This window comes from Mastigoproctus giganteus, chromosome 2 (assembly GCF_048544385.1).
Source record: "Mastigoproctus giganteus isolate SK-2022 chromosome 2, ASM4854438v1, whole genome shotgun sequence".
Classification (NCBI taxonomy): Eukaryota; Metazoa; Arthropoda; class Arachnida; order Uropygi; family Thelyphonidae; genus Mastigoproctus; species Mastigoproctus giganteus.
The window spans coordinates 131506986-131521784 of NC_143576.1; the positions used below are offsets into that span (position 1 = coordinate 131506986).

The window sequence follows — 14799 nt, forward strand, 5'->3', positions numbered from 1 at the left end:
TTTGAATAACCCTGTATATAGACAAACGGAATTAGATCCGGACTTCGGACTTACTAAAAAAAAAATCGTTTTGAAGGAATTCATAAACCAGTTAAGCCCTATGAGGAAATGGATTATCGGTCATGAAAATTAATTAATTCAGGCCTTTGGCACTTCCAAAAAGTTTCACGTGTGGTTCAAGAATCTCATCCCTCATACTTTTGAATAATTGAAGCGCTTTCCTTAAATGTGGAAATTTTTGAGTTTGTTACTCATGGTTGCTACCTAGTAACGTCACGATAGCGGTCCGTTACCCTGATGCTATAGAGTTGGGAGCTTGTTCCACGTCCTCTTCAAATGAGAACACCTCAGAAATCTGCTTTAAGACTAATTCTGTGAAGATAAAATTGACCAACTGGTCAGCTCTACAGATTTCCTTGTCTTTTTCAAGTCAAACAAGTTGTCCTGTAAGATGGGGTGAAAACACCAACCATATGCAGCACATAGAGTTCCTATTTCCGGCGGCTTCTATATATAATTTGCCTTAAAAGTGTCATTCCTGTGGCTGGGAAGATAGAGAGCGGCAGGGACATTTTCCGGAGTTTTGCCAAGATAGCGTCGGGAAGACAAGTCTTGACCGACCTTGAACTTTCCTTCTAAAGCTTCTTTCTCCTAATATTGTTTGCCATAACCTTGAAATTGCCAGTCTTGCACCTTTAAGGATCTGATGTATTCGGTTTTGAATTATATCATGTCGTGAAAGTGCGTGTACAATTTACTCAATTAAGTTATACAGAAGAAATGTTTGTAATTTATCTTTTTGATAGCGGTGCACTTCTAAATTGAACACTCCCAGTTGGAAAAGCAGAGTATTCCAAAAACTAACAAAATTAGTGGTACGCACAATGTGAAATGAATAACACGTTATGCTTTGAAGATTAAGACCCAAAAAAGACAGAATAAAATCTACTTCCATCAGACAAACTAAAATCAGTGATGCCATCAAGACATCCAAATCCTCAAAATGGAAGTGGGCAGGACATCTCGCCATAAAACAAGAGGAATCGTGGGATAAGCTCACGACTGTTTGGTTACCAAGAAAAGGAAAAAGAAATAGAGGAAGACAGAAAACCAGGTGGAGAGGTGAGTTAACATCCCTTGTGGACCCAACTTAGACAAGATTGGCATTGAGCCGAGATGAATGGAGAAAGTTGGAGGAGGCCTTTGTCCAGCAGTATGATTCCACAGGCCAACACAACAACAATAATAATGTGAAATGAATAATACGTTATGCTTTGAAGATTTATATTCGTTGTTACTAAACGGAAAGAACTGTTTCTAACGTGAATAATTTGATGTTTTTTAACCACATACCGATTAAGATAAAATTTAAACTTTCTGTTTATACTCTGGGACAACCACTTAAGAACAAGATTTCCAAAATTGAGAAAATACAAGAACATCGTCGTATTTAGTAGTCATGCAGGATTGAACTACAGGAATTCAACACATACACTTCTGTACCTTCGTGCTTGACCACTCAACTACGGTGGCCGCAGAAGCAAGCAAATAAATAAATTTTCTGCTTATACTCCCGGGACTCCGGGATGATCTATGGCTACAAGCAGTAACATTTACCAATGCGTAAATACATTCCTGTTCAAATTTTTTTAAACAAACACAAAAATCAAATTGAAGTTTTAATCTATTAATTACACTGAAGTATTCACAGAAAGTGGTTTTAATGCTAAATAACAAAATGTGTCAACTGACAATAAATACGAGAATGGTTAGGAAATCGATATCGCCAGTACATACGCTCAATCAGAATTGTGATTTCCTCTAGTACGAATATAGGCCCCATGCCGATTTTTGCATACTAATGATGAACATATAAAATTTATCCCGATGGATGGTAGCCCAGAAAGTAATGAATGCAGTTGACAGGAGTTGGAGAATAGTGCAAAATTCAATGCGGTATCCATCCCACTTTATCCATTGAATCTTCTTGGGTTCAAGCCTGTGGAACTTACTCAGTTGCTAGCTTTCGTTATCCTCAAGTGATTCAGTGAGGTTATGTTCGGTAATTGTTCTTCGGCTGGACCTAAATAATCGAATATATAAGAAATCGAGGTTCTCATCCATATACGTTCCACGTAAAACATGCAGATCAGCATATCCATAGAGTGATGCCTCTCCATGCCAAAAAATCCCACCCCGAAACCGATTCCATCAAATAATGTTATTACCTGCCCGAAATTTTACGTGTCCTAGATTCTCTAGATCATACGTCGATTATCAATCTGAAACAGAACGTGAGTTCTGTTTTGCAGATTGATATTTCTGAACATCAATGTGGTTGGTGATATCTGTGAACATCACATTAGCCACTGATTCAGGTTCTGTTCATAAACTCAATGCTCTACTCCTTGTGTTGTACGCGTGCTCATGCAGCTGTCTCAACGAATGTTTGAGTATTTTGACCAATTTAATCTCCTGGCCTTACGATTCTGTGTTTTTTTCTTAAATTTTGAACATAAGTGTAGTTGGTATGAAGATACTGTTATTAAATCTTATCTTATTGAATTTTAGCACTTGTTTTACTCGTTGTTTAATCAGAAAATAATTTTGCTAATCTATGATAATAAAACGTTGAATGGGCGGCTTCTTTAAAAAATTAATTCTGTCGAATATATCTCTAAGAAGACTATCTTCAAAAATTATCATAGGAAAAGCTAACAAAAAAAAACATACCATTTTTTTAAGCTGTTTCATTGTAATATATATCTTGTTTAATTTAAAATTTTTCCCCCAATTTCTGTATTTATAATTTTCGAAATTTTGCCTGACAAGTTTCTAAAGAAATATGTAAATTACGATTATATTTGAAGAAGAAAAAAATGGAGTTACTATTCCTGAGTGGTTCGCGGATATTTTCAGAAGGGAATCGCTTATTCTGCAATTCAACGAAAAGCGCACTATTGAACGTCTGAGATTTATCTCTTAATTTTATTGCAGTAAAGACAGATATACCTGAGAAGAATATGTAATTAGTCGAGATATGAAAAAGTTTGCGGTAGCATTGGTTCTCTTTAGAAACTTTAAAGGATTTCTGAAGATGGGAAAACTGTTTCCGGATTATACGCAGAAATATAAACTAGATACATACCATAAACAAAGGACTTGGGAGATTGTAGTGTTGTTTCTTATATGTGACAAATTCTTTTTTATGGCTATTGCGTATGGTTTGATGTCTAGTTTGTGGTCTAATCAATACTTTGAGGCTAACAAAAAACAAACATAGTCCTGTTGGCAAACTAGACTGATAAAATGATTCCAAAGAGAAGAGGAAGGACTACACTGCTCTTAGTCAGAATATTAGCAACCTAACTTCTCAGTATCTTGTACAACTTCCACTTTCCTGAATTTAAATTCGACATTTAATGGATTCAAATTGTCATTTGAGTTAACTCTTATCTTAATCGTCTCCCGAGCTTTCGTCCATATGCGACTAGTTCTCAGCTGTAAATTGCAACTTTAAACATGTTCAGTGAGTTAGTATATTAGTCTAATGCAACTTAACACATCAACTCAAATAACAAACAAAACAAGAGAGAACGACCATTTGGCCTCGAGGTGAGAACGGCGTCTCCATCTCCACCATGCGTTACCGCCCCCACCACGAGGAGGTAGATCGCCCTATCTAGCGATCAGTACCCTACGTCGAAAGACGTTTTTGACAACATCAGCAAACATGCCATAATATTCAGATAGTCATTTGAGGGAGCTTTTATCCAAGATTCAGATAGTCATTTGTGGGGAGCCTTTATCCAAGATTCAGATAGTGACCGAACGGTGTATAGTGTTATTTAAACAATTGCTGTAGCAATAATTTTGCAAATTCTTTAATTGAAAAGGTTGCGGACTGCACGCGGATATATTATTATTTATTTCTTTATTATGATATTATTTACATCAGTTTTATTACGTCAATGGGTTCAGATCCCGAGATTGAATTCATCTTTCTCGAACCCCTTCACAAATCGCTCAAGTGCAATGAACAGTTGCATTACGTATATAATGATGAAAGCAGTTCTTCAGGGTATGATAGGTAAAATTACTCACTGTGGAGTGTAGGATATTTGATGTGATATTTTTGTTAAATATGCAAAATATTTGTCGTCCTTTCGGACATCAGTGGATCCAATGCATGCCATAGAATACTTCAGTGTAGAATATTCTTATCTCCTGGAACTCTTCAGTGGTGACATCACGTGACGATTCAACGCCTCGTGCAGCGTTTTCTCACCATTTTGCTCCTGCCATTTATATAAATGAATGAAAATCGATTCATCAGACCAGAGTATGTTTTCAATCCTGTCGACTCAAACATCACTGGAGTCTGTTTTCGATATTTGGCTGTAACTAATGGTTTGCAGATACAGGTTAATATCTACCTAGGCTGAAAATATTCCGCCACCTGGGATACTTTCAGCATTTCGACAATTTCATGAAAGATCGGCAGTTTAAATCCTCCTTCAACTCACGCGTTCCAGATTCCATACTATCCTCCTTCCGGAAGTGGATACTCCGTCTCCGACCACTTCTTATAGTAGTATTGACTGAAAAGTTCCGCGAATTATAGTTTTTGCTATCATCGTCCGAATTTCTCGTGCTCCTACTTCCTTTCGGAAGTCAGTTACATATCACTGTTTTACTCATCTCGACGTTGTTTTGATTTTTGACCATGTGGGTGTTTGAAACAGATATACAGTATTTAATAAAACGTTTTGCAATTTTCTATTGTATTATGAGTTAAAGCACGTGCATCATGTAGAGCTGGCTGGCATATTTGGATAGAAAGTTTGTACTGATGAATATCATCTAAAAAATTAGGTGAATACCTTCACCTAATTTTTTAGATGATATTCATCAGGTCTAAAAAATTAGGTGAATACCTTCACCTAATTTTTTAGACCGAGTTTTAAATATTTTCGAAATATGCTTGTTAAAAGTATTCCGAAATCGGTAATCTCATTCTTTTTAACTAACTATTGCTAACAACAAGATTGATACCATAGAGGATCTTTGGAGATCCAAATCAAAACCGTTTCCATCTGACTACGAGTATAACGGGCTCCATACAGTCTTTGACGTCAGATACACGCTTATAAAGCTTTAATGCCTTCAGTATATGGGAGGAGAAAAAGTCCCATACTTTTAGTTAATAAAACTAGAATTGCTTGCGCAGAATTAAAGCCCACCCCACTTCATGCCCCTACTGTATGATGCTTCGCTGTAAATTGAGCTTTTTTCCAGGCTCAATTTTCGCTGTTTTGCAAGTTGTACAGACTGAAACATTTACTCTACTCCTTCCTCCTTGATCGGCTAACTACAATCTCGATTAACAGGATTAGTTAGCCGTTTTTACAAAGGCTATTAACGCCTTTATAAAACAGTCCAAATTTGGGACGGCCATTTTAAGACGGTAATGATTTCACTACTGTCGTGAAATGAAGAACAGCATATATACTGTAAATGCTAGTATAAATAAATGTGCATGACGCACGTTTATTAAATCAAGGTTGAATCGCGCTGCACTCTAATAAGAAATAAATCCGCCTTGATCGTAGTGGTTTCACCGCTTTCACTCGTTTGAAGAGGTCCGAGTTCCATTCCCGCTGTAGACTAGAGGAATTTCTGAAGGTCTCTTTAGTCGAGGCTGTAGTTCAGGTTGGGGGAGTACAGTTTCCCTCAAGTTATTCCAGGTATTTTCATCCCGCAGAACATGTATATCAGCCTATGAACGTGCGCTTTACAAACACGTGGAGTCGCTGAAGGGCATGAAACCCAATAATGAGGGATAAGTGTTCGTATTTTGCAACACGTTGCACGAATGACATACGTTAAGAGAAGTATTCAGCTGAACTCGCACTTCTTATAGTCGTAAAAATAATTATTTCACAAAAATGAACTAGCGCACTATGGCCGTATATATACAGTTGATCCTGAGGGCATGTGCAGGTCAGCTGCAGCAGCAATCATGGCGGCAGTTTCAGAAGTATCGAGGGAATAGCTCATAACTAAAAAATGAAGTCAGCGTGGAAGGAATAGACCAATGCCTAAAACACAGGATTCTCGATACAATTGTACAGGTTCATTGCAAATAACAATTTAGAATAACATGTAGTAGTATCGCGACACCTATCTGAACACACGTTACATCGGACAATTGTTTCTAAGGTTCCAGTCTAGCTACAGGTAACGTAAGACCTTCAATTGCACATTACTTTCTGCGTGGAATAGAAAGACACACTTGCAAAGAGCCAAGGACATTTACACGTCACTGAGTGGAAATGGATCGTCATATCCGACGAACAACAGGATCAGAAATGGGGAAAATCCGCACACAATATGAAACAATGAATCCCTCATAATTAGTGGCAACTTTATAGGCCAATCTCCGTAATAGTATAGTGCAATTGTTATTAAACTTAGTGGCACAAGAATTACCCCTTTTAGCTTGAAAATATTTTCGCTGATCAAATTTAGCAAATTGTTCCTAAGATATATATATATATCGTATAATATACGATAACTGGCGCATTATGACTAAAGTAATCGATTTGCCAAGGAGTCACATCAGGCCAGTGGGCAAAGTATTACGGTGTTTAGTATATTGTATTACCCAAGAGGAGGAATGCAGTATACCTACCCGTTAGCAGTGTATCAACTCCTAAATGTAAAACCTTTTGAACATCATCGCAGCCTCAGTATCCCACCAAGGCGAGACTTTTACCCTCCTCCGCTGATGGCTTCTGGCTACTTTCCACTTCTGTTGGAGCTCAGATAAGATTGTGCAGAAGTGAGTTCAGGATCGTGACAGTGACTGATTTCTAGCCCTACAGCCTCAGGATTTCGTCCCTTTATGCCACTCAGAAAGCCCAATGGTCACGTTAGACTCTAAATATTCAAGTTCTGCTGCTCTTAATGGGAACTGCTGACAGTTGGCCATAGGCTCCAACAACCCATCAAATAGGTTACACTTTGTAGCCTGAAATGGGGATAACAATGTTCACCAGTCACTCTAACACGTCCACTAATTGTTTCAAGCATAAATGAAAGTTGAGGTTGAAGTTAAATGGGGTAACTTTTCCATAGTAAATTACTACGACTTTTACACAAGCTGCCCTATCATTCTGCTATGTGATTACTGTAATAATCAAGATACTCGCTTCACTAAAATGGAAGTTTATCTACTTTCTGAATAAGTGGGTAAATAATTTCCGTTTATTCTTGATACGCGTGAGGCAGGAAGATTTTACATATTCATTGTGACTGCAAACATACTAAATTAATTAAGTGCAAGCCTGGCTTCCGGTGCGACAGTTCACAATGGGCGGGTCATTTTTCGTGACAGCGTATGGGCTCGAACCCATAACCTCCGTACTTGTGGCCGCACACACTAATCATTTGACCATGGCCGGTTCCCAGCATTCCTATTTCCTCCTCCCTATCTCGGATAATTGGGGGAGAGGGGAATAGAAACGTTAGATCATTTCATTCAAGATCAAAATTTTTATATTTTAAAATGTAAAATGGCGAGCGGTGAAGATGGATGGCAAAAGTGATGAGGATTGGGGATGAACATAAACTAGTAAAAAAAAGTTATCAAGTTTTAAGATGGAAATGTGTGTGAGCACATTACTATCAATGGACTTACGAGAAGAGATTAAAAATTTGGTGATTGGAGGGAGAGAAACTTTAATCGCATAAATAATTTTAGTGAGGAAACAAGATGATGTATGGAAATTAACAGGTCTGAGGTGAGAAAGCTGATGATTATATGTATGATCGATGAATTAAATGGGTGGAAGCTTAATGAATGATAAATATTTTGATGAACAAAATTAGAAGAATATTTGGAGAAATTTGTACTTATATGAAAATGACTTATCTAGTAATAATCATGAGCGGATGGGAATGATGAGGAAAGATATTACAAGTCGAGTGAATGATGACAGTTGGAAAAAGAATGAACCCAGTAATTTTCTTTTAATCGAGTGATATTAACGTGTTAGTTAAGTAAATATACAGTAATCACATAGCAGAATTTAAAAGGAGGTTTAAATTCCACTATGTAATTAAATAGTCAGCAAGTACCTAACTCATTGCTGACTAATTTTTTCCAATTTCAAAATTTTGACTTCGCTTTCTGTATAATGAAATTTTCTCGTTATATCCAGTTCATTGGTTTTGTTCACCAACTGTCACATCCTTCATTTAGTCCGACTCTGTTTATCTTCATATAACTGAAGCACCAAAGTCATATACCTCCATTCATTATTCTAATTTGTTTATTTTTAGTATTAATATTAAAATCTATTAATATGAATTTCATGTTCTATTATGTTCAGATTTCGCAAATGTTACTTTCATTCAAAACCTGATTTTCTGATGTCGCCCATTTCATCATCCGCATGCGGATTCCTTTGAATTTATTCATGAGTTTTCTACTAGCCACCATTTTGAAGAAAAATTTCAAAGAAGAAAAAAATTATTTTTCTTAAATTTTTGAAGGAGGAGGAAAACCATTTACAAGAAAAATAAACCCTTTGCTATATTATAATTTCTATAAATTAGATGTTTCTATATTAAGTCCCATAATTAATGGAATTTTCTCTCAATGTACCTTCTCCTCTGGAAAAGAATGCATGGTTTTTCTTTCCAGAAAAGATGGTTTTTCATTCAACAAATGGACATTCACACGCAACTTACAAACACAATTCGCAGATGCCTCACGTTCTTAGTTTGATTTTGAAACCATTGCTGAGTTCCTTAAGCCGTATTATTTTAAAATAATAAAAATTACTATAGTCTTTCTATAATAATTACGAGTGAGTGAGTGATTATTATTATTATTTTTTTTATACAAGTAACCGGTTGCTTTCAGAAGTAAAGTTAAAACAGTTGCAAACAACTGTTTAACACAACTTTAAAGCTGCTGTTATGTTATTGAAAACGGGATGATAAGATGTCGCCTTATATTCTTTTTTTTTTATTATGATATAATGTGATACTGCAAAGAAGCATTAACGTCTTACGGGTGACATGATATGATGCATGCTGTAACAGAAGTATGATTTACGACCGTCAAGTTCCAATTATAAAAAAAAAGTACAGAACGCTCAAAACATCAAAAGCGAGTTAAAGCGGAAGAGTTTTAATGGTGATTATATTCAGTGTACAAGTTAAGTGTGATCTTAATAAACTCATACCGATTTCTATTCACTTCCAGATGATTCTACTGTGCATTGACTATACGACATGGCGATAATGTCAATCGGGTATATTCAGATGAGCAGAATGAACAGCGTCTCTATCAGTTTATGGAGAGTGGGCGGAAGCAGGTCCATACATCTAATGGCAATAAAAATTAGAAACTACTCTTCACTGATCGCCCGTGTTACAAGGCGCGACTCGGGCCTGAAAAGCGAACACTCTCTCTACTGTAAGACTACATTTATACCAGCAATCTCATATGCTGCTCCAATCTGGTTCCACAAGACAGCCATGGCCGTAAATAAAAGAATTCTTGATTCAATCCAGAGATCAATCCTAACAATAACCCGCGCGTGCAGGACTATCAGTACGCAGGCGCTCCAGGTGCTGGCGGGGGTTCTCCCGCTGGACCTGGAGATTGTCAGATGTGCCCTGTCATACTACCTATCTAAAGGGATGCCCATCACATTCATGGAGTACACCATCGAACCTACAAATGATAGAAAGACCGAAAAAACCCGATTATTGGGGCATCTGAAGCAAGAATGGCAAACCCGCTGGGTGTATGTCTGGAAAAAATTTCCTTGTCACTTCTCATTTCTTCCGGACATACACAAAGTTTACTCTAAATCTCACCGCCTTGGCTCCACCCAGGACTGCACTCCACTTACCTCCTTACGGGTCACGGACCTTTCAATGATAAACGCAGCCTTTGGGCTCCTGGAGGACCTACACTGTCCATGCAGGGAACGCGAGAGCTGGCAACATTTGATGCACCAATGCCCGCTGTACGAAGACCTACGTTTAATCCTAATAACCAGACTAACTTACTTACTTCAGGACCGGGAACACCATCTTCTGGACAGCTTCGATAAGTATAGTGCGCTCGCCAAATTTGCACAAGACTTATTTGCAAGCAGGAAAACACAAATTGCAATCAATGATGCACGCAGTTAGCCTAGGGCTCCCTGCACATGAGCATCCAAACTGAACCAGACTATGACCCTTATGGTGGGACCTCTCTTCCAGGATTGAACCTCCATCGCAAAAGATAAACGATCCGTCACCATCTATGCGGACTCTACTAGACAATGATCTCTCTGGGCGGGACTCTTTCTCCCATGTGCGACGCAACGACTGGACATGACCACAGCAGCTCTGCTGCAGCATGCCGCCTGGCGTTCTGAACTGGGCACCCTTGCCCAGTTCACTTTTAAAAACCCCATCCCTAGGCAGGGAGGGGGAAGAGATGGGCCTCTGTCTCATCCCCTCCCCTCCCCCTTCTCCTGGTGGGGCTTGCTCCATTGACACTCCTCGGATCGCCTTCTCTTTCGTTCCCATACTTTTATCTTTTTTTTAACCCCCCTTAATCTTCAGTCTCTCCCCACTCTACCTTTACCTCATTTTTATTTTATTTTTTTTGGTCCTAGCCACTGAAATCCCAGGAAAGTAGGTGGCAGGACCTGCCAGAGTACTTCAATCACTGTAACACCCGGCCGGCCTCCCCGTAGCTGGTATTGGTAACGTCGGGCTCCCACTAGAGGCCCGGCGGCTAACGGGCGGGATGAACAGTGGGCACAACATGCTGCATAGTACATATCCCACACACTTTTCAATCTCTGGCTTGACCGATACAGAGAACATACGCGGAGATGGGAGAAAATCCAGGAACCGTTAGACCCTCAACATACCAAATACCAAACTACCTTTGCCGACCGTGAATGTCCCAACTGCAAGCTGCTAAACTCCAATGTGAAAAATTAACATAACCTTCATTTAAAACCTATCTCGGCCTTATCCAAACCTCTAGCATCTACCTCTTTTTTTTTTTTTTTTTTTTTTTTTTTTAAACGTAGGCCCTAGCCACTGAAATCTCAGGAAATTAGGTGGCAGGGCCTGCCAGAGTAAATAACTGTAATACTGGTGTACCTGGTCCACCTCCACGGGGCCAAGTGTGGGCAACGTTGGGCCTCAGTAGGGGTCTAGCGGCTAAATGACCAGATGAACAAACGTACACGACAGTATACATGTACAATATCCATACACTTTTAAATCTCTGGCCTCAACAGTGCTTTGTTTCACATAACAATGTATAGTACGCGGAGATAGTGCCGTTTGACACGAATACACTTTACATCTAATGGCTTCTGGAAGGTCCATGACCAAAGTTCAGAGGAGAGGTTTGAATGGAGGGGAAGGTACTTGATTGGCGACGATGTTTAAGTATTCTATGTCACCTAGGTTTGAGGAATCCCAGTATTTCCCACCAAAATATGCCCATAGCGTAGCATTTCCTTTTCTAGCCTACAGTGTCTCCACCAAGCATTAATGCCTTGATGGCCTCGAGTTTTCTCCATGCCCTCTGCCATCTGCAAAATACGACGGGAATTTTCGTCATCATAGTAGAAGCCTTTTCTAGCATCTCCACTATGTACTTCCAGTGATCATTGGTGTATTGCAACCTTCTAAGTGTTTCTGCAGGTATGCAGCGACTATCGAGCATTGAAATAGGTGTCACCACGGTATATGTTTATACTTGAAATGGTTATATGGAACAGTGTGGCCTATTTGTATAACACCACAATCCTTCCAGTAATGCATTATTACTGGAAGCCACTAGGATTGTGGTGGTATACCTGATTGACAGCGGCCATATAATATATCATATGGCCGCTGTTAAACGGGAATGCAATGCAGTCTCGGGCGCCACAAACTAGCTACAAATAGAGATACAACCAGCGCCAAGCAGCTTTCCTCTAGGATGACTTGGATAAACTTCAAGAATGGGCAGAAATGCGAAAGTTATATTTTTTCGATGCGGCAGAATGCAAGGTACTTGAGAAATAACCCAAAATGGATTATATACACCAGAATAAATTGAATTATAAACGGTAGAGGAGGATGGTTACGATGCAGGCAGAAGTTTACAATGCATTGTCGACAACATGGAATCACAGGACCCGTTATGCTTTATCGATGAATTCTCAAATATTTTCTGTAGACATAGGGAGATCATAATCCCACTGTATAAGTCATTTGTGAGACAGTTAGAATACTGTGTTCCAACTAATGAAATCACCTAAAAAAAAAATTTAACTTTTTGAAGAGGTCCAAAGACGGGGCAGTGCACCTGGTGAGATACGCAAAAGGGCTCCCATATGAGGAAAGGCTTTAACTCTTGGATGAAGACTCTGAGAAAGGGATAGTAAAATGAATGGAGCTGCATTTTTTCATAGTTTAATTAATACTAAAACATGGGGGCCGTAAATTCAAATTGCGGGGAGAGAAATATGGAATGGGCTGTAAGAAATTTTCTTTTAACCATCGAGTTGTTTCAAAAATCAGCTAGACAGTCACCTACTTCATGAGTCAGTTTGTTTTTTTAGTTGGCCAGAAAAAGACTTCCTTGACAATGACTAATATGAATACTACCAAGTCCAGTGACAGTGTGAACTTCCTTCCTTCAATATTCAGGAGACCGATTTCTGCATTGGATAGCCTATAACTGTCTCAGTATTACTTGTTGCAAATGCATTTTAGTATTGTTCTTGTTATATTTCTCTTCACTGAAGCAAAAAATTAAAACTCGGCCCTGTACAGTATCAAGTCAACATTCATTCCACACTAGAGGAATTCAATCTGAAATGAGTTTACTTGTGTGTATAGTGATATATTAATAACGTACTACAATCGAAACTTGATAAATATGTCAGTAATATAAATTAATCCTTAGCCCTTAATTAGAAAAAAGTTCATTTCATTTGTTGATCAGAGACTCCCTATCCTATTTAAAGCCTTAACCCTTATGATCCACGGCTTCGGAGTTTGCTTCACAGACCTAGAATTCAGACCAAGTTGGACTTATCAGTCAATTCAGAAACCATTCCTCAGGTATCTCACCTATCCTATCGTGTCATAATATTTTGTCGTGAGGAATTCTGCTTTAAACTTTGCCAGTATTTCTAATCAAAGCCCTTAGAAACGAGAAAGTCATTCTGTTTTGTACTATCCCATATTAATCCAAAAATTTCCTACCCAAACTTTGAGGTCTTTGTTCTCCAATTAGTCCTCAGTAATTCTGACGCTCTTGAATAGTGTAGACCTTCAAACAAAATTGCATGTTTTTTTGTTATTTTTCACTCTATGTATTCAAAAGTCAAAACTATTCCCAACAACTTAAATGGGACTCCTGTTATGTAAGTTTTGTTTAAACAAATAATACTGCTTCTTTGAGAAAACAAGATTCTTTTTTTTAATGCGAGACTCGATGACAAACAGCTATTCCGAATATTACTGACTAGACAGAACTTTTGAAGAGTCTACGATAACACTGTTTAGAAATCAACCAGAAAACTAACGTCATCATTCGGTTGAACATCCGAATGATGATATAATATTGAAATCGAATCCTTCTGAGATGTGGAAGTCTCATCTAAATGTCATTGTTGATACTTTTAGAAAACTCATATATACACATTAGAGAACTTTGCTCGTAATGTATTGTAGAGGAAATAAAGCATTAAAGGAAGAAATCGTCGAACCATTCTATTTATGTTAAAAACAACGGATGCTCTCAGAGGACGTCAACCTCAAACTATGAAAAATACCAGAAATTTTTTACAGAAAATAGACTGGAATTGAAGAACTGAACTAGAAACAAAGTTCTTTAGTAGTGCTCTGATAAAGTTTTATTATTTAATATCAATCCTTACGTTGATTTATTACTAAAGAAAGTTACCATATACTAAGAGGAGTTACTGTACTGAAACTGCGAAGCTTGTGGTTAACTCATTACATGTGGTAAAAATTTCATCTGATGTTTATTAATTTGCCCTCCTTTTTATATTTAAATTTTAGCTTTTATATTATTGATCTGATGATAGGATCCAGCAAGGGTCCTACAACGATCTTGTATTAGATAGTGTAATTAGGTCATAAGAACTTAATAAAACTAATTATTCACGTATTAATTAGTTAATTATTGTAATTAATCGTCTTGTAAAAATTTATTTTATTCTAATTTTGCTGACAACGTAGAAAGTTAAAACAGAATATATTTCATTTATTCTCTTTTAACTTTCATGGAACAACGAGTCAGCTTTCATCAAGAACAGAAGTTGGAACAACACCCAAGTGACATTAATGCGATTACACCCAGTTACAAGAGCACTGTTTTTTGCAAAACAAAAGTAAACCCACGACATTTGAGGATCACTGCAAAATTAAGAATGCAAACTATTTACAAGCGATGTAATTCCTCTGAGTGAAGTTACCATGTTCTCTTTTAATTGGACGCCTCCGTAGCCAGGTGGGCAGGAGCGGCAGTGCATAGCACACGCTTCTTGGTTAGACCGGGATTCGAACCTGTGACCACCAAATACGGAGGATGCGGAAAGGTCAGGAAATGACCACCGCATATCCCCGGAGCAATATGGCCTTAATTGCTAATGCTCCTGAAAACCAAATAACAACAACTCTTAATTCTAGGGAAATTTTTGGCTGCTCATATCGAAGCTGTCCATTCCAAGCTTTCTTGTG

General features: G+C 38.1%; 1 protein-coding gene and 1 long non-coding RNA gene across 4 annotated transcripts in view; one reads left to right on the forward strand and one right to left on the reverse strand.

Annotated features, from left to right (window-relative positions):
• LOC150089567 (uncharacterized) overlaps nt 1–14799 on the reverse strand; it is a 366068-nt gene that overhangs the window by 144413 nt on the left and 206856 nt on the right. The gene's annotated exons all lie outside the window — the stretch shown is intronic.
• LOC150089568 (uncharacterized) overlaps nt 1–14799 on the forward strand; it is a 308906-nt gene that overhangs the window by 9122 nt on the left and 284985 nt on the right. The window lies entirely within an intron of this gene.